This window comes from Rhinoderma darwinii, chromosome 1 (assembly GCF_050947455.1).
Source record: "Rhinoderma darwinii isolate aRhiDar2 chromosome 1, aRhiDar2.hap1, whole genome shotgun sequence".
Taxonomy (NCBI): Eukaryota; Metazoa; Chordata; class Amphibia; order Anura; family Rhinodermatidae; genus Rhinoderma; species Rhinoderma darwinii.
In genome coordinates, this window is record NC_134687.1 from 451428647 (window position 1) to 451448963 (window position 20317).

Below are 20317 nucleotides of genomic sequence, written 5' to 3' on the forward strand. Positions count from 1 at the left end.
ACAGCAATTTTTGCAAGGTTTTTTATTTTATTTTTTACGACGTTCACCGTGCGGGTTAAATGATGTAATAAGTTTTATAGTTGGGGTCGTTACAGACGCGGCGATACCAAATATGTGTAACTTTTTTAGTTTATTTTGTTTTTCAATAATCCGTTTGTAAGGGGAAAAATAGGGGTTTTTATTTATTTATTTTTTTTAATTATTATTATTTTTTTCACTTTTTTATTAAACTTTTTAAACTTTTTTTTTTTTACTAGCCCCACTAGGGGACTTCACTATGCGATTATCACTTCTGTATTGCAGTGTATTATGCCTGTCCGTGTAAAATGGACAGGCATCTGCTAGGTCATGCCAGAGGCATGACCTAGCAGGCACATACTACAGGCAGACCTGGGGGCCTTTACTAAGCCCCCGACTGCCATCGGAGACCCAAACAGTCAGCGATCTTATCGCCGGGTGTCAGTGGGATGAGAGGGAGCTCCCTACCCCTCTCCAAAACCACTCCGATGCGGCGCTGGCTATTGAGCGCCACATCTGAGGGGTTAAACGGATGAGATCGATACTGCTATTGATCTCACCCGTTCGAACAGGGATGCCTCCAGCCTTCAGCTACCTCTGGTAGCTGGGAGCAGGGAGATTTAGCGGCTCACTGCTCTGTTTATTTTTTCCGATGCAGTGCTGTAAAAAGGAAATTGCATCGGAATAAAGCCCGTTAGTGGCTGCCGTAAAAACACTATGGGGCGGTCATGGATTAAGGTTTCTTTCTCAAATTAGGAATTAAACATTATTATACAATGTATATAGTGCACAACACTGTATGGACTGTATCTTGTATGTAGCAGGGCTAGTCTTTGGTGTGAGCGACCTGTGTCCATAAACAGTGTCTCACCTTATCCTGCCTGATAGGCCTCTGATCCTGGGGCTCCTTATGCAACACTTCCACATATAAATTGCTTTCCACCTCTTATAAAAAAAAAATGTATTCTTTATCGCTGTACTGGAAAGTATTGAGGAAGCTGAACCGCATAGGGAAAGCTTTAGGGACTGCAGGGAAGAGGAGGAGGAGGAGTGAGAAAGTGGAAAAATGCCCAGGAGCGTGATTGGGTAAAAAGTTAAGGGAGGTGTGGCTATAGGGGATATAGGGGAGAGTTCATGGGCACAGACCTCCCTTACCTTCTGCTGCAGCGTGAAGTAACATCCTCCCTTGCTTTGGTTTGGAGAGATTGTGGTTTTACGGATGTGTTCCATGGTATGGTTGTTTCGGTTTTCGTTTATTTTATGCCAGATGTCACAGCTGGCAGAGTGTTGGTCTAGAAAGCGGGTTAGGACACCCTACATGCTCGCTGCTGGACAGCAGCTGGGGCGTATCAGGAAATAAAGAAAGATACACGAGTTGATAAATATGCCTTCAGGCCAAGTGTTTACAAATTAATTATGTTTAATAAAGCGGTGGCTATTCCCCAGAATTGACCATAAAGAAGTGTCTTTATTTTAGTTAAGTAATAGTGTTTGGGCTATGGAAATATAAAAGTATGGACTTTGCATGCAGTCCAGGAAACCCCTTAACCCCTTAGTGACCACTAATACGCCTTTTAACGTGATTCACTACTGGGCTTTAGGCTAGGCTGACGCCTTTTCACGTCAGCCTAGTCTAAGTCCTGCACGGGTCTCCCGTGCAGGCAGGAGCCGGGGCTCTGCTGTCTGATGACAGCTGAGCTCCTGCTCCAACGCCCGCGATCGAAGTTTACTTCGATCGCGGCCGTTTAACCCGTTAAATGCCGCCGTCAATAGCGACCGCGGCATTTAACTTTGTTTACAGAGGGAGTGCGCTCCCTCTCTCACCCATTGGCGGCCCGCGAATGCAATCGCTGGTCTCCGATGGGGTGTCATGGCAGCCGGGGGACTGATAAAAGCCCCCAGGTCTGCCCTGGACATACGCCTGTTAGGACGCGCCGGAGGCACGTCCTAACAGATTGCCTGTCAGATTTACACTGACAGGCAATAATGCTCTGGTATACGAAGTATACCAGAGCATTATAGCAGCGATCGGAACATCGCACAGTAAAGTCCCCTAGTGGGACTAATAAAATAAGTCATCAAAGTGAAATAAAGATTATTAATAAAAAGTACAGTAAAAAAATAAATAAAACCATTTTTTTCCATAAAAAGTGGTTTTATTTAGTAAAAGTGTAAAAAAAAAAAAAAAGTACACATATGTGGTATCGCCGCGACCGTAATGACTCCATTAATAAAGTTAATATGTAATTTAAACCGCAAAGTGAATACCGTAAAAAAAAAACGCCAAAAACTATGGCGAAATTGCAATTTTTTTCCATTGCCCCCCAAAAAAGTCATAATAAAAATGAATCAATAAGTCCCATGTACCCCAAAACAGTACCATTCAAAACTACGTCTTGTCCCGCAGAAAACAAGCCCAAAAAATCACTACATTGATGGAAAAATAAAAAAATTACGGCTCTTGGAAAGCAACGATGCAAAAACAAATAATTTTAGTTCAAAAGTGTTTTTATTGTGCAAAAGTCGTAAAACATAAAAAAACCTCCACATATGTGGTATCGCCGTAATCGTACCGACCCATAGAATAAAGGTCACATGTTAATTACGTCGCACAGTGAACGGCGTCAATTTAAAAACGCATAGAACAATGGCGGAATTTCAGGTTTTTTTTATAATCCCCCCCAAAAAGGTTAATAAAAGTTAATATAAAAATTATATGTACCCAAAAATGGTGCCATTAAAAAGCACAACTAATCCCGCAAAAAACAAGTCCTCATACAGCTATGTAGACGAAAAAATAAAAACGTTATAGCTCTTTGAATGCGACTATAGAAAAACGAATAAAATAGCTTGGTCATTAAGGCCTAAAATGGGCTGGTCACTAAGGGGTTAACCAGATGTGCCTCTCCACTCCTCAGACCCTCTCAGGTGGCGCCTCTGAATAAATCTGCTCAAGAGTGCCCAAATTTTATAGAGCACCCTTACAGGTTTTTTTTAGCTGTCCCATCAGGCCACACTCATAGTTTTTAATAAAAAGCTCTTGCTACATAGGAAGCATGGAAAGTACCGTAGCGCACTATGGGAACATAAAGACACTTTTCTTGGCTGGCAGGGTGCTCGTAAATGAGGCCCCCTCGTCCTGCCACTTCAGGCCTGTGGCTTACCAGGCGGTGAGCTGCTCCCTTCATTGTGGGAAGGAGGTTAGGTAAGTTTTAACTTGATTACTTTGTGGGGCTTACTTAGGTGGCATTCTTACTATGTGGGCATGTAGGGTGTACCCAGATAAATAGACATTTTGTTATTTAATATGTTGCTGTGCCTTTAACATTCTTTTTCTTGCAAGAGCAGTTTTAGTTGTTGAGGTTGCTATTAAATTCTGATGTAGGCGTTGAGAAAAGCTACTGTTAACGCTTCTGGAACTGTATTGCTAGGATAAGTGGGCCAACTTGTAATCTTTCTAAAATAACTTGAAAGCACAGAGACAAACCAGAGGGCCAAAATGGCATTGTATATATATGTTATTAATGCTGTTGTATTGCATGATATTAATATTCCCTTTTATTTGCAAATCATGAGTGACAATGTAAATAATGTACTGCTTCTTTAATGGTAATGTCGGCTGTCCAGTCAGTTTGATAAAGTGGGGGCGCATTATCACGGCACCGCGACTTTCCTTAGGGGGGGGAGCTAGTGGGCTTTATATAGAGGGGATTTTGGCACCACAGGAGTTGTTGAACAAAGTACTGTGGTGGCCGAGAGAGGAAACCAAGCACAGGAGTGGCCGAGAGAGGAAGAGGATAAGCTGCAGTTTCTTACTATAAAGCTGGTAGGAGTGGCGGTACCCGTAGTAGCCAGACAGGAGAAAGCTGTCAAACAGCCAAGTAGGGCATTAGATGCCAAGTAAAGTGCCCGGAGAGGATGCTGGCTGTCGCTGGGGTAATGCAGGAGGTGCCCACTGGACAGTGAGAGGTCTGGAAGGCCTGAGGAGGAAAGCGTACATCATAGACTGAAAGCCAACTTACTGTGCTGTGTATGGCGGTGACAGTTAAATATTTGACTTATAGCTGGATAACGATAATTTCCCTGTGCAGGAAGCCAAAGTGTCAAGTACCATCACAGTGTCCTACCATCTTATTTATTGTAACCATTACTACTGTGTAAGAGCAGCAAGGGGGAACTATTACTGTATGGGGGCATTATTACTGTGTAGGAACAGTCTGATGGCACTATTACTGTGTGGGGTCACTGAGGGAGCACTATTGAGTGGGGGCACCTTTACTAATTAGAGGGCACAAATGTGGTACATAGGGGTGTTTTTAGTAAGTAGGGGGCACAAAGGTGGCACTTTTACTAAGAAAAGAGCACTAAAAAGGCACTAATACTGTGTGGGGGCACTATCCGTGGCGTAACTACTGCTGTAGCAGCCGTAGTGGCTGCTACAGAGCCTGGGGCATGAGGGGGCCCGTGCCGCCCGCCGACACGGCCCCCCCATGCCCGGTGCGTCGCTAGCAGCCGCTATGGCTGCTACAGCAGTAGCGATGCCACTACGGGACCCACGCAGTCCAGCCCCTAACATTTAAGGGCCGGGCAGCACGGGCCCCTTCATGCCCCGATGGCAATGCTAGCACCGGAGGGTGCCCCGGTGCCTGCGACAGCCACATTCAATTGTATCTGCGTCCTCAGGACACAGATACAAATGAATATTATAGGCTGCAGGCCACGTTAGGCCTGCAGCCTATAAGGCGCTGGGAAGACTCCCTGCGCAAGCCGGCGTGATGACTTCACTGCATCACGCTGGTCTGCGCATGCGTCCCTCCCGGGGGATGTAAAGCGCTCTATCCGTCACAGTAACGGGGCAAAGTAAGTACAATATATTTCTTTTTTTGGGGGGTTGTGTGGCAATATGCAGGGTGACACTATATACAAGGGGGGAGCAGGGTGGCATTATATACAAAGGACGGAGCAGGATGGCATTATACACAAGTGGGGAGCAGGGTGGCACTATATAGAAGGTGGGAAGGAGGATGGCAATATATACAAGGGGGGAGCAGGATGGCACTATATACAAGGGGGCTGTGTGGCACGATCTACTAGGGGGGCTGTATTGCACTTTACAAGGGGGACCACAGTCCATTGGCTTCCTGCCGGCGTCTCCATTCTAGGAGCCGCCAGCACTCATGGACAGCTGGTCCTGCACTCACTGTCCAGGTGTGCGCGCGCTCGGCCCCGGCCTTAGAGGGCCAGCGCACACACATGTTTAAAGTTCCCTAATCAACCCCTTTCCATCCTGGACTATAAGAAGGGCTCCACCCTTCCCCTCCCTGCCTGAGCATTGTTATAGTTTTCCCATGTCTGTATTGCAAATGGTCCCGTAGTGTCTTCCTGCTCCCAGTGTTCCCTTGTCCTATATTCTGTATCCCATGCCTTGTTCCCGAGCCTGTATAGTACCTGAGCCATGCCTTGCCTGCTGGAATACTCCATGTCTGCTGTCGCCTGTCATCCTGGATACCATCCGCAATGTTTGGCGCAACCCACCAGCTCCAGCCCCATCTGTGCCAGAGCCCTTGCCGCCATCCGGACTATTCCAGGTACCCTTGTGCTGCACTCCTACCATAGACTTTGTGCATAGACTGTGAGTTGGTCAACTGCCTCTCCACTACGGCGGAGTGGCCTAGTGGGTCCACATACCCCTAGGTCGTGACAGTACGCTCAGGCCATGGAACCAGCTGGCCAGCCTAAGTCTGCAGTTCAGAGGATACAGAAGGATATGCATGACCTACGGGCATGTCAGGATCAACTACTTGAGGCTGTAAACTCCATTATGGCCTGACTGGATCAACTCCCTGTTCCACCTCAGTTTCCTCTTCCAGAGACTGGTGCCGTTCCACTGCCCGTTACGCCTCCTGTTTGTTCCAGATCCACAGTTTTACTGCCTCTTCCTCCACGCCATGACGGTGACCGTGTAGCATGTAGAGAGTTTATAAGTAAATAAGGTGTTCCCTTGTTCTGCCTCTTATTTCCTGTATCCCATGCTGTGCCTTGTTCCCGAGCCTGTATAGTACCTGAGCCATGCCTTGCCTCACCTGCTGGTATACTCCACGTCTGCTGTCGCCCGTTATCCCGGATACCATCCACCACGTCTGGCGCAACCCACCACGTCCAGCCCCATCTGTGCCAGAGCCCTTGCCGCCATCCGAACTATTCCAGGCAGTGGCGTAACTACCGCTATAGCAGCGGCTGCTACGGGGCCCGCGGCATGAGGGAGCCCATGTCGCCCGCCGGCACGGGCCCCCACCATGGCCGGTGGCTCCGCTAGCTGCCACTATGGCTGCTACAGCGCGACGCCACTGAACACTACGGCAGAACAGGGAGGTATCTCCCCGCTCTGCCATTAAAGGGGTTGTTCCTACATAAGACATGTATCCCCTATCCACAGGATAGGGGATACATGTGTGATCGCTGGCAGCGATAGGGAGAACGGGGTACCGAAAGTCCCCTGAAGTTCTCCATGAGAAACCTCGGATTTCCGGAGTCTGTGTCGGCAGCTCCGTAGAAATGAATGGAGCGCCGGTCGCTCTTGTGCGCATGCGTGACCAGCGCTCCTTTCATTTTTCTTGAGCTGCGCAGACTCCGGAAGTCAGAGGTTAGTCATGGAGAACATTTGGGGACTTTCGGTCTCCGTTCTCCCTATCGCTGCCGGCGATCACACATGTATCCTATATCCTGTGGATAGGGGATACATGTCTTTTGTAGGACACACTATAGGTCAGATTTTTTTGGGGGGTTGGGGCTGCATGGAGTTACCTACAGGGGGGGCTTTATGGCATTACCTACAGGGGGGGCTGTATGGCGTTACCTACGGGGGGGGGGGCTGTATAGCGTTACCTACAGGGGGGCTCTATGGTGTTACCTACAGGGGGGGCTTTATGGTGTTACCTACAGGGGGGCTGTATGGTGTTACCTACAGGGGGGCTGTATGGTGTTACCTACAGGGGGGCTGTATGGTGTTACCTACAGGGGGGCTGTATGGCGTTACCTACAGGGGGGCTGTATGGCGTTACCTACAGGGGGGCTGTATGGCGTTCTCCACAGGGGGGCTGTATAGCGTTACCTACAGGGGCAGCTGTATGGCGCTATCTACAGGGGGGCTATATGGCGTTACCTACAAGGGGGCTGTATAGCGCTATCTACACGGTGGGCTGTATGGCGTTATCTACAGGGGGGTTCTGTATGGCGTTATCTACAGGGAGGCTGTATGGCGTTATCTACAGGGGGGGCTGTAAAAAGGCACTATCTACAAGGGGGGGTTGTGTGACACCCAGGGGAGGGGGGGCCCCAGTCAAAAGTTTGCTATGGGGCCCAGTCTTTCCTAGTTACGCCCCTGACTCCAGGTACCCTTGTGCTACACTCCTACTATAGAATTTGTGCATAGACTGTGAGTTGGTCAGCTGCCTCTCCACTACGGTGCAGCGGCTTAGTGGGTCCACATACCCCCAGACCGTGACAGTGCAATCTACAGGGGGCTGTGTGTGGCGCTATCTGCAGGGGGGCTGTGTGTGGCGCTATCTGCAGGGGGGCTGTGTGTGGCGCTATCTGCAGAGGGGCTGTGTGTGGCGCTATCTGCAGGGGGGCTGTGTGTGGCGCTATCTGCAGGGGGCTGTGTGTGGCGCTATCTGCAGGGGGGCTGTGTGTGGCACTATCTACAAGGGGGCTTTGCGGCACTACTAAGGGGGGCTGTGTGGCACTACTAAGGGGGGCTGTGTGGCACTACTAAGGGGGCTGTGGGGCACTATCTACTAGGGGGGGCTGTATGGCACGATTTACAAGGGGGAAGGCTGTGTGGCGCGATCTACAGGGGGCTGTATGTGGCACAATCTACAGGAGTCTGTATGTGGCAGAATCTACAGGGGGGTTGTGGGTGGCGATATCTACAGGGGGCTGTGTGTGGCGCTATCTACAAGGGGGGCTGTGTGGCACTATCTACAAGGGGGGCTGTGGCACTTTCTACAAGGTGTGGCTTTGCGGCACTACTAAGGGGGGCTGTGTGGCACGATTTACAAGGGGGGAAGGCTGTGTGGCGCGATCTACAGGGGGCTGTGTGTGGCACAATCTACAGGAGTCTGTATGTGGCAGAATCTACAGGAGGGCTGTGTGGCGATATATACAGGGGGAGGTGGGGGTCGCTAGCTACAAGTGGGGTGTGACACTGTCTACAGGGGGGCTGTATAGCACTAGCTACAAGGGGGCTGTAACTCATAATCTAGAGGGGGGCAGTATCTACAGGGGCACTATCTATAAGGGGGCTGCGTGTGGCACGTAGGGGTTTGCTATAGGTCCCAGTCTTTCCTAGTTATGCCCCTGGGTACTATAGAGCACTATTACTGTGTAGCAGCAGTAAGAGGGCATTTTAACTGTGTATAAGCAGCAAGGGGACAGTATTACTGTGTATGAGGAAGTAAAGGGAATTATTGCTGTGTAGGAGCAGTAAGGGAGCATTATTACTGTGATGGGACACTAAGGGGTGCTATAACTATTACTGTGCGGGGCACTAAGACAAGCAAATTACTGTGTAGGGAACTATTACCGTCCAGGACATTATCTGTTTGGCACTATTTTTTGGGGTAACTATAGTTATGACACTATTGTTTCTGAAGTACAATATTTAGGGGCACTGTACTACATAACAGGTATAGTAATGTGGGCCCCTGGAGCAGCAGTAGGAGCAGTATTGGTGGAAGCAGCAGGATAATACTGTTAGAGGCAGCAAGATGGGAAGTTTGTGTAGATGGTTGGGAATAAGTGGGGAAGGTGCAGGAAAAGTGAGCAGCCAGAGATGTTTGGGCAGAAAACTCTGCATTTATGCCATGGCCGGGAGAAGTCGTCATGGCGGTCTAGGTTAGATGTAGAAGAAAAGGGAAAGTGAACGACTACAATCAGAGAAGATGTCACATAAGGCAAATTTTTTTGGGGGGCAGATATTCTGTGGCTATAGGGTCCAGGCTCCACAGAACTAATTTTCATTATAAAGTAATACCCAGGGACAGTTTACTGCTGAATTGGTGTATCTAAGCTTATTGTGTGTTATAAAAGTTGTCTTTGTTTTATATTTAATTTTTTTGGGGGAGGACGGGACATACAATATGCCTTAGGGCTACTGCCCCTGATTTTTAAAACTCCTTCAACGCCCCTGGAACACACAATTTTTGATAACTTTTATTAATCAGTCATATTGAAGTGGAGTAGTCGCTCAGTCCTGAGGTGAATAGATTGAAAATAAAATAAGTGTTTGTAGTAATATAGCTTTATTAGCTAATAACCTGTTTGCAACCATCACCTCATTTTCCATAACGTTTTTTGCATAAATGTGCAGCCTAGAAATGATGAAATACCTTAACACATTCTCTATTTGCATGACCACACCCTTTATTTTTATGACCACACCCACAAATATTGCACAAACTGGACTGCTCGCTCAGGGCCGCCGTCAGGATTTTCTGGGTCCCATACTGCCAAATAATCAGGTCCCCCCATTAATGTAAGAAAACACGGAGCAGCAGCTGCATGTAGGTGAAACCACGTCCACATGTGGTGGCGAATGGCAGCATGAGTTTTCAGGTAAAACTGTTGTAACCCTGGCACAACCGTATAGTCATTCGCCATTGCATGTTGGCATGGTTTAGTTCGAATGCGGCTGCCACGTTGTACGTTCTCACCTTTATTAGTCCTTCCTGTTCCCCATGGAGCTTTGTCCTTATAACACTTGCCTTTCTTGTTGTATCTCATATGTATTCATGTAAAAATGACAAATATATGAATGCAGACACATGACATATGTTAGAATCCTATTTTCATATTTGTTAAATATAATTTAACATTAAAAACATTTTTTTTAATATATATTTTTTCAAACTATGCCATATGTATTAATAGATTTTTTTTAATAGTTTTTTTTTACAGCACACTATCTAACATGTGAAACATTGAAGAGGCTTATAAAAAAACTAATGTTTTAGAGCCTCTCACAAAAAAGTATATATATATCTACAGTTATTAAATCATACCACTATACCAGATGAAATATTACCTGAACACTGTTACTGAACACTGTAACTGAACACAACTCACTATTAGGGTATCTTCACACGGCCGTTATGTTATGGCTCTCAACTTGGCGACAGAAAAAATCCATTCTCTTTACAAAAGTTATTATATTGTGCAAAAAGTTGTAAAACATAAAAAAGTGCTATAAATTAGGTATCGCTAGAATCAGACTGACCCGCAGAATAAAGGTAACATGCAATTTATAATGCGTGGTGAACGCTGTATAAAAACAACTAAAAAAATATGACAGAATTGCTGTTTTTTGGTCACCTTGCCTCCCAAAAAAAAAAAAAGGATAACAAGTGATCAAGTGATCAAAAACGGCCAAAAAATCAGAAGCAGAACGCCTCCAAACATCTGCCCATTGATTGCAATGGGAAAAAACGGTATTCTGTTCCGATGGGCCGTTTTTTTACGCGGCCGTTTTGAAAAACGGGCGCATAAAAAAAACGGGCGCGAAATAGAAGTGCAGGACAGTTCTTGGGACGTTTTTGATAGATTCTATTGAAAAAAGCTCCAAATACCCTTAGGGTATGTTCACACGCTTAGTCAAAAAAGTCTGAAAATACGGAGCTGTTTTCAAGGGAAAATCGCTCCTGATTTTCAGATGTTTTTTTAAGCCACTCGCGATTTTCGCTGCGTTTTTCATGGCGTTTTTTTATGGCCGTTTTTGGAGCTGTTTTCAATAGAGTTTATGAAAAACGGCTCCAAAAACGTCCCAAGAAGTGACCTGCACTTCTTCTTTTTTGCGGACGTTTTTTTACGTGATAATTTTCCAAAACGCCCGCGTATAAAAACGGCCCGTCTGAACAGAACACCCTTTTTCCCATTGAAATAAATGGGCAGATGTTTGGATGCATTCTGCTTCCGATTTTTGAGCCGTTTTTCTGACGTTTACGGCCAGAAAAACGGCCGAAAATAGGCCGTGTGAACATAGCCTTATAAGACCAATATTACCAATAACAACACAATATTGGGTCCAAATAATACTGCCACACCATAACCACGGTGACTGAATAACACCCCATAATGTTACTGAATAATACCCCCATACTGTAACTGAAAAATACCACCACACTAATAACCATATAGTGACTGATTAATACCCCCATACTGTTACTGAATAATATCACAACATAACCACATAGTGACTGAACAGGACCCCATACTGTTACTGAATAATACTCCCATACTTTTACTGAATAATACCGCCACACCATAACCACATAGACTGAATAATACCCCCATACTGTTACTGAATAATACCACACCATAACCACATATTGACTAAACAGGACCCCTGTACTGTTACTGAATAATACCCCCATACTTTTACTGAATAATACCACCACACCATAACCATATAGTGACTGGTGCTATTATTCAGTAACCGTATGGGGGTATTTTTCAGTCACTATATGGTTATGGTGTGGCGGTATTAGGTCACTCTATAGGGGGTATTATTCAGTCACTATGTGGTCATGGTTTGGTGCTATTATTCAGTAACAGTATGGGGGTATTTTTCAAACGATGACCACATACTTACTGAATAATACCCCCCATAGAGTGACTTAATACCACCACACCATAACCACATAGTGACTGAATAATACACCCATACTGTTACTGAATAATACCGCCACACCATAACGACATAGTGTTCTGAATAATACCCCCATACTGATATTGAATAAAAAACAATATACAAATACCAAATATTACTACCATGTAGTGATCATATAGCGGTAGATGCCAGTCCTGCACAGGAGCTGTTCAGAAGATATAAGTGATTACAGCACATTTATATCCAGTGACTCACAGGTGATGTCTTCTCTGATTAGAGTTGTTCACTTTCCCTTTTTTTCTCCATCCGGCCCAGACCACAGTGATGACTTATTCTAGCCACGACTCCTCTCTGCAGAATTTGACACAGAGAAATGTTGGTTTCTTGCTTTTCCAGCATCCTCCCCACCCATACGCCATCCTCTAAACAAACTCGTAATCCACAGTGCCACAGATGATGGTAATGATCCCTTAGTGCTCGACACAATAAAAGTGCCCCATCAGTACCAGTGCCCCCTTTGTGTCCCCACAGTAATAATTCCCATACAGCCGTTCCCCTTGTATGTAGTACCACACAGTCCCACCTCCCCTGTATATAGTGCCACACAGCTCCTGCTTGTATTTAGTTGCAAACAGCCCCTCCTCCCTTGTATATAGTGCCACGCAGCTCCCTCCCCTTGTATATAGTGCCACACAGCTCCCCCTTGTATATAGTGCCACACAGCTCCCATTTGTATATAGTGCCACACAGACCCTCCTCCCTTGTAAATAGTGGCACACAGCTCCCCTTGTATATAGTGCCACACAGCTCCCCCCTTGTATATAGTGCCACACAGCTCCCCCCTTGTATATAGTTCCACACAGCTCCCGCTTGTATTTAGTGCAACACCGCTCCCCCCTCTCCTTGTATATAGTTCCACACAGCTCCCCGCTTGTATATAGGGCCACACACCCCCTCCTCCCATGTATATAGTGCCACAGCCCCTCCTCCCTTGTGTATATAGTGCCACGCCGCTCCCTCCACATGTATATAGTGCCACGCCGCTCCCTCCCCTTGTATATAGTGCCACACCGCTCCCTCCCCTTGTATATAGTGCCACACAGCTCCCCCTTGGCATATAGTGCCACACAGCTCCCGTTTGTATTTAGTGCCACACAGCTCCCCTTCCCCTTGTATATAGTGCCACACAGACCCTCCTCCCTTGTATATAGTACCACACAGCCCCCTTGTATATAGTGTGACACAGCTCCCCCTTGTATATAGTGTCACACGGCTCCCCCTTGTATATAGTGCCACAAGGCTCCAGCTTGTATTTAGTGCCACACAGCTCCCCCTCCCCTTGTATATAGTGCCACACAGCTCTCCCTTGTATATAGTACCACACAGCCCCCTCCCTTGTATATACTGCCATGCAGCTCCCCCCGTGTATATAGTGCCACACAGCTCCCTCCCCTTGTGTATAGTGCCTCACCACCCCCTACTTGTATATAGTGCCACACAGCTACCCCCTGGTATATAGTGCCATGCAGCCCGCCCAAAAAAAATAAAAAAAATTGTACTTACCTTGCCCCGTTCTTGTGATGGACAACAGCCTTCAGGTTGGACCCTTGCATAGGCCAGCGTGATGCAGTGAAGTCATCACGCGGGCTTGCGCAGGGATTCTTCCCTTGTATATAGTGCCACACAGCTCCTGTTTGTATTTAGTGCCACACAGCTCCCCCTCCCCTTGTTTATCGGGCCACACAGCCCCTCCTCCCTTGTATATAGTGCCACAGCCCCCACTTGTATAAAGTGCCACACCGCTCCCTCCACATGTATATAGTGCCACGCAGCTCCCTCCCCTTGTATATAGTGCCACATAGCTCCCCCTTGTATATACTGCCACACAGCTCCCGTTTGTATATAGTGCCACACAGACCCTCCTCCCTTGTATATAGTGCCACACAGCTCCCCTTGTATATAGTGCCACACAGCTCCCCCCCTTGTATATAGTGCCACACAGCTCCCCCCTTGTATATAGTTCCACACAGCTCCCGCTTGTATTTAGTGCAACACCGCTCCCCCCTCTCCTTGTATATAGTGCCACACAGCTCCCCGCTTGTATATAGGGCCACACACCCCCTCCCTTGTATATAGTGCCACAGCCCCATCTCCCTTGTGTATATAGTGCCACGCCGCTCCCTCCACATGTATATAGTGCCACGCCGCTCCCTCCCCTTGTATATAGTGCCACACCGCTCCCTCCCCTTGTATATAGTGACACGCCGCTCCCTCCCCTTGTATATAGTGCCACACAGCTCCCCCCTTGCATATAGTGCCACACAGCTCCCGTTTGTATTTAGTGCCACACAGCTCCCCTTCCCCTTGTATATAGTGCCACACAGACCCTCCTCCCTTGTATATAGTACCACACAGCCCCCTTGTATATAGTGTGACACAGCCCCCCCCTTGTATATAGTGCCACACGGCTCCCCCTTGTATATAGTGCCACAAGGCTCCCGCTTGTATTTAGTGCCACACAGCTCCCCCTCCCCTTGTATATAGTGCCACACAGCTCTCCCTTGTATATAGTACCACACAGCCCCCTCCCTTGTATATACTGCCATGCAGCTCCCCCCGTGTATATAGTGCCACACAGCTCCCTCCCCTTGTGTATAGTGCCTCACCGCCCCCTACTTGTATATAGTGCCACACAGCTACCCCCTGGTATATAGTGCCATGCAGCCCGCCCAAAAAAATTAAAAAAAATTGTACTTACCTTGCCCCGTTCTTGTGATGGACAACAGCCTTCAGGTTGGACCCTTGCATAGGCCAGCGTGATGCAGTGAAGTCATCACGCGGGCTTGCGCAGGGATTCTTCCCTTGTATATAGTGCCACACAGCTCCTGTTTGTATTTAGTGCCACACAGCTCCCCCTCCCCTTGTATATCGGGCCACACAGCCCCTCCTCCCTTGTATATAGTGCCACAGCCCCCACTTGTATAAAGTGCCACACCGCTCCCTCCACGTGTATATAGTGCCACGCAGCTCCCTCCCCTTGTATATAGTGCCACATAGCTCCCCCTTGTATATACTGCCACACAGCTCCCGTTTGTATATAGTGCCACACAGACCCTCCTCCCTTGTATATAGTGCCACACAGCTCCCCTTGTATATAGTGCCACACAGCTCCCCCCTTGTATATAGTACCACACAGCTCCCCCCTTGTATATAGTTCCACACAGCTCCCGCTTGTATTTAGTGCAACACCGCTCCCCCCTCTCCTTGTATATAGTGCCACAGCCCCTCCTCCCTTGTGTATATAGTGCCACGCCGCTCCCTCCACATGTATATAGTGCCACGCCGCTCCCTCCCCTTGTATATAGTGCCACACCGCTCCCTCCCCTTGTATATAGTGCCACGCCGCTCCCTCCGCTTGTATATAGTGCCACACCCCCCACTTATATAAAGTGCCACACAGCTCCCTCCACATGTATATAGTGCCACGCAGCTCCCTCCCCTTGTATATAGTGCCACATAGCTCCCCCTTGTATATACTGCCACACAGCTCCCGTTTGTATTTAGTACCACACAGCTCCCCTTCCCCTTGTATATAGTGCCACACAGCTCCCGCTTGTATATAGTGCCACACCGCTCCCCCTCCCTTGAATATAGTGCCACACCGCTCCCCCTCCCTTGTATATAGTGCGACACAGCTCCCCCCTTGTATATAGTGCCACACAGCTCCCCCCCTTGTATATAGTGCCACACAGCTCCCCCCTTGTATATAGTGCCACACAGCTCCACCCTTGTATATAGTGCCACACAGCTCCCACTTGTATTTAGTGCAACACAGCTCCCCCCCTCCCCTTGTATATAGTGCCACACAGCTCCCCCTTGTATATAGTGCCACACAGCTCCCCCTTGTATATAGTACCACACAGCCCCCTCCCTTGTGTATAGTGCCTGACCGCTCCCTCCCTTGTATATAGTGGCACATAGCTACCCCATGGTAAATAGTGCCATGCAGCCCGCCCCAAAAATTTAAAAAATTGTACTTACCTTGCCCCGTTCTTGCGATGGACGGCGCTTCACAGCCTTCAGGTTGGACCCTTGCATAGGCCAGCGTGATGCAGTGAAGTCATCACGCGGGCCTGCGCAGGGATTCTTCCCAGCACCTTATAGGCTGCAGGCCTAACGAGGCTGCAGCTACAATCCCAATGCCCTGCCTCTGCTGTTTACTGCCTCTTCCGATGTTATAGCCTTATTTTTAGGATGAAATTCCTCCTGACATCCGATATGTACAAATTAAAAGAGTGATCCTTAAGCAGCCAGCAAGCAGTCACTACCATGAACAGACACCCAGCTTTGCAGGATACTCGCCTACCCATTCAGGATGGCAAGACCCCTTCTTCTTTTTTTTCCAGGAGGCACCCGGACAAAGCAGGGCTGCTGGCAAATATAATAATACAAGTACTGTACAATATAGAGAATACAATATTTACAATATTTACATTATATACATAGGGCGATTACCTAGATAAGCTGATAATAGGGTGGCCCTGTGCTCAGATCTGCAGTGATCAGTTTTAATTTAGTAATCAATTCCCCTGTTGAGCTCCTAAATTAATGTAATCCACCGGCTAACTGAATATGTCTAGACATGGCGTCAGTCATGTGACCACCACGCACACGCACACCCAAACGCACACTCACACTGTTGGCGCAACATGGGCTATGTGAATAGGACTAATGGTGGAATAATGATAAACAATTGATTCACTGTGCCTGTATATACGGTCTCTAGATGATGTATAAAATGTCTGCCTGTCTTGACTGGCCTAAGTAGAGTCATGCCATGTTTTACCTAATGAACCTGTTCACCCCTTTTTCCTGCCCATCTCCCAATAACGACACGTGACAACCGAGGTTGGATATGAAATGGCCACAGCAGCCGTTTATTTATTTACATTATTTAAATGCAATTAAATCCGAAACATTCGGATAACTCCACCTCTAATTCACATGACCCAACATGGGTCAGAATTAGAATTAACCATAAACATATTTTATTACTTTAACAGAGCAGGGGAAGTCCTTGAAGCCATTTTAAAACCGGATTTTTCTTTAAATTAGCCATCTGCAAACCACCACCAACTCTTTACCTCCAGCCGTAAACCAGCTCGGAGGCACCGCTCACCTCTGCAGATGGCTCCAACCACCAGAAGACCACTTCAAAGGGATAACACCCTATGAAGTCTTCAAATGATATACCATTTTGGGGGACGCATACCCCAGATGCGACCCCCCCACCATTTTGTACTGACCAACCTCAAGGACTCCCCCCGCCACAGCGAAACAGGCCTTGACTACCTTAAGCCTGTGAGTTCCTCCAAACCACCACCGCCCTCTCAATTCCTTCTGCTAAGGCCAAGCTCCACAGATCAATTCCAACCTCGGTCAAGTGCACCCCATCACTACGCCAATAGTTCCCAACCCCGGAATCCAGTTCCCTGTGACGAACACAAATGCCCCCATTCTTGGCAATGAATCGTGACACCGCCCGATTTACCTTAATGCGGGCCTTGTTGACCCTTTCCACAGACCGTGCCAGGCGCCAAGCCTTCCTCGGAACTATGTCCGACCAAACAATCATCAAGGACGGATGAGACGCCCACAAACACAGCAAATCATGCTTTATATCCCGCACTAGCTCACGAAAGGGGCGTACCCCTAGATCGTTCCCCCCAACATGTAACACCAAAATCTCCGGGACTCTATCCAGGCGAGCATATGTTTGAAACTCGGCCAATACCCGGCTCCATAACATACCTCGAAATCCCAAACAATGTAACACCGCATCCCGACGCGGAATGCAAAGCTGGCGGCTATCCGGGCGCACATCCGCCCGCAGCGCCCCCCAGTGCACAAAAGAATGTCCTAACAGCCAGACTAAACATGGGCGATGATCTGAAAGAAAAGACAAGAAACTCACAGAACATCATCAGAAACAACGTACAACTCATAACAAATGAGGGCGCACGTAAGACCTAAACCTATTGGACTCCCAGCGGCCACTGCGACGCACGCCCTCGTCATCCAATCCCCAACGCCCAGCTTCCGTAGCCGCGCCAATTCTGAACGAGTGAGACGAGTAGCACCCGTCCCCCACACCAACCACAGCCAAGCATTTTTTGAATATTGCATCAAATTGATACTTGGACAAAAACGCGCCATTCTCATGACGGAGCAATGGCGCCACCGCCACCTCTCCCAGTGGCCTGATTGCACCCATGCAAGCGACCGGACACATCGTCGATCCCGGGAGAGCAAACAACACTATCCACTTACCTCGGCCCAACTGATCAGTCTTAGACCGCCGCACCAACAACTCGAGTCTATCCCGGTAAAGACAAACATCTGCCTGTCGCAACCCCCCAGCCTTAGCCTTACTAGGGGAGACCAACTCCCCGATTCGGAGCGCCCCAAAAAACGTGAGGGAAAAAGCCAACCTAAACAAATCTACCTCATAAGGTGACTTACAAACCGCCCCCAGTGATGCGCCCAGTGAACCAAGGAGGGCAAAAGACACAGGTTGCCTCTGATCTGCTTCGGCCCTGCCTCTACGCAATCCTTTCAAAGCTTGCTTCACTAGAAAATGCTTGGATACATCCTGGAAACCCCGTAATTTGAGACCGAACGCCAAACCAGCCACGAAACGATTCACCTTAGCCAGCGAAAACCCCCCCTCCCACGCATTACCCAGCCAATACAACAATGCCACCAACCTGTCTTGCTCCGTACAGACGTTGCCCAATACTCTTACCCAATCCTCCCATTGCTGCCAACAAGCCGAATAAGCGTTCCAAGTCGCCCTAGCCAGCGACCGCTCAATCAACCCTTCCACGGGACCGAAACCAGCTCCCAAAGATGTGCCGGGCAAGCCAAGCCGGACGCATCCGCTCCCGGTGCCAATTGACGAAAACGATCCCACTGTGAGCGAGAAAGAGCATCAGCAATACAGTTGGACACCCCTGGCACATGCACCGCCACCACCCACGCGTTTAGCGACAAACACAACAACACTAGGTGACGCAGCAACTGAACCACCGGTGGAGATGATGCCGATAAGTTGTTAATTGCTAACACCACTCCCATGTTATCACAGTGAAAACGAACCTTTTTATCCCTGAGCCTGTCCCCCCAAATGGTCACTGCAACCACGATGGGAAACAGCTCGAGCAGGGCCAGATTTCGCATCAGCCCACTGATCGCCCAGCTGTCCGGCCAGCTCCCCGCACACCATTGACCCCCCGCATATGCGCCAAAACCCCCAGACCCCGCCGCGTCAGTAAACAACTCCACATCACTCATTTCTGGCACCGGGGACATCCACAACGATTTACCATTATACTGCCCGAGGAACTCGTCCCATACCTGCAGATCTGCCTTGTGCTCCACACCAAGCCTCACAAAATGATGGGAAGCCCTGATACCCGCCGTCGCTGCCGCCAAGCGCCTACTAAAAATTCTACCCATTGGCATAATCCTACAGGCAAAGTTCAACTTCCCCAGCAGCGACTGGTGTTCGCGCAAAGTGATCTTTTTTAGTCGGCAAGCCCGCCTCACCTCCTGCCTCAATGGTCGTAATTTATCCTCAGGCAGCCTGCACTCCATAGCGACCGAATCAATTGTGATGCCTAAAAAACAGATGGTGGAAACTGGGCCCTCAGTTTTACCCGGTGCCAACGGAATTCCGAAATCCGACGCAACCTTCTGCAAGCAATATAATAGGGTACCACAAACCGGAGAACCGCTAGGGCCGACACACAAGAAGTCATCCAGATAATGTATCAACGAGTCCACCCCCGCTACACCCTTCATCACCCATTCCACGAAGCTACTAAACGCCTCAAAGTATGCGCACGAAAGAGAACACCCCATTGGAAGACACCTATCGACGTAGAACCCCCCGTTCCAGAAGCACCCCAACAGCCGTTGACTTTCTGGATGTACAGGCAGCAAACGAAAAGCCGCCTCAATGTCTGTCTTTGCCAACAACGCCCCTTGTCCCGCCCCTCGCACCAACGCCACCGCTTTATCAAATGACGTGTAAACCACCGAGCATAAATCGTGATCTATCCCCTCATTTACCGACGCTCCCCTGGGAAAAGACAGATGGTGAATCAAACGGAATTTATGGGGCTCCCGCTTCGGCACGATTCCCAAGGGCGATACAGCCAAATTCACAACCGGAGGCTCGACAAAAGGACCGGCCATGCGCCCCAGCGAAACTTCCTTTAACAGTTTTTCTGAAACAACCGTCGAGTGCAAATAAGCCGACTTAAGGTTACGCCGCATAACCGGCACCTCATACGGAGGAGGGGGAATAACAAAACCAAACGAAAACCCCTCGAAAATCAACTTGGCTGCAACCCTATCCGGATATTCAGTTAGATACGGCGCCATTCTTTCCACCCTCACCGGAGACCGACCCTTGGCCAGCGGAGGAGGACTAAGGACCTGACCGTTACCCTTTCCGCATACATTTTGCAGCCCCATGAGAGGACCCGTTACACTCCGAACAGACATGTTTAAATTTGCATGAGGCCCCGAACTTACACTGGCCATCATTGAACTGCCAGCAGAAACCAA

General features: G+C 48.4%; 2 protein-coding genes across 2 annotated transcripts in view; both read left to right on the forward strand.

Moving 5' to 3' along the window:
- Window positions 1-20317, forward strand: part of LOC142657153 (immunoglobulin lambda-1 light chain-like) — a 542745-nt gene that overhangs the window by 401721 nt on the left and 120707 nt on the right. The window lies entirely within an intron of this gene.
- LOC142657142 (immunoglobulin lambda-1 light chain-like) overlaps window positions 1-20317 on the forward strand; it is a 182518-nt gene that overhangs the window by 44606 nt on the left and 117595 nt on the right. The gene's annotated exons all lie outside the window — the stretch shown is intronic.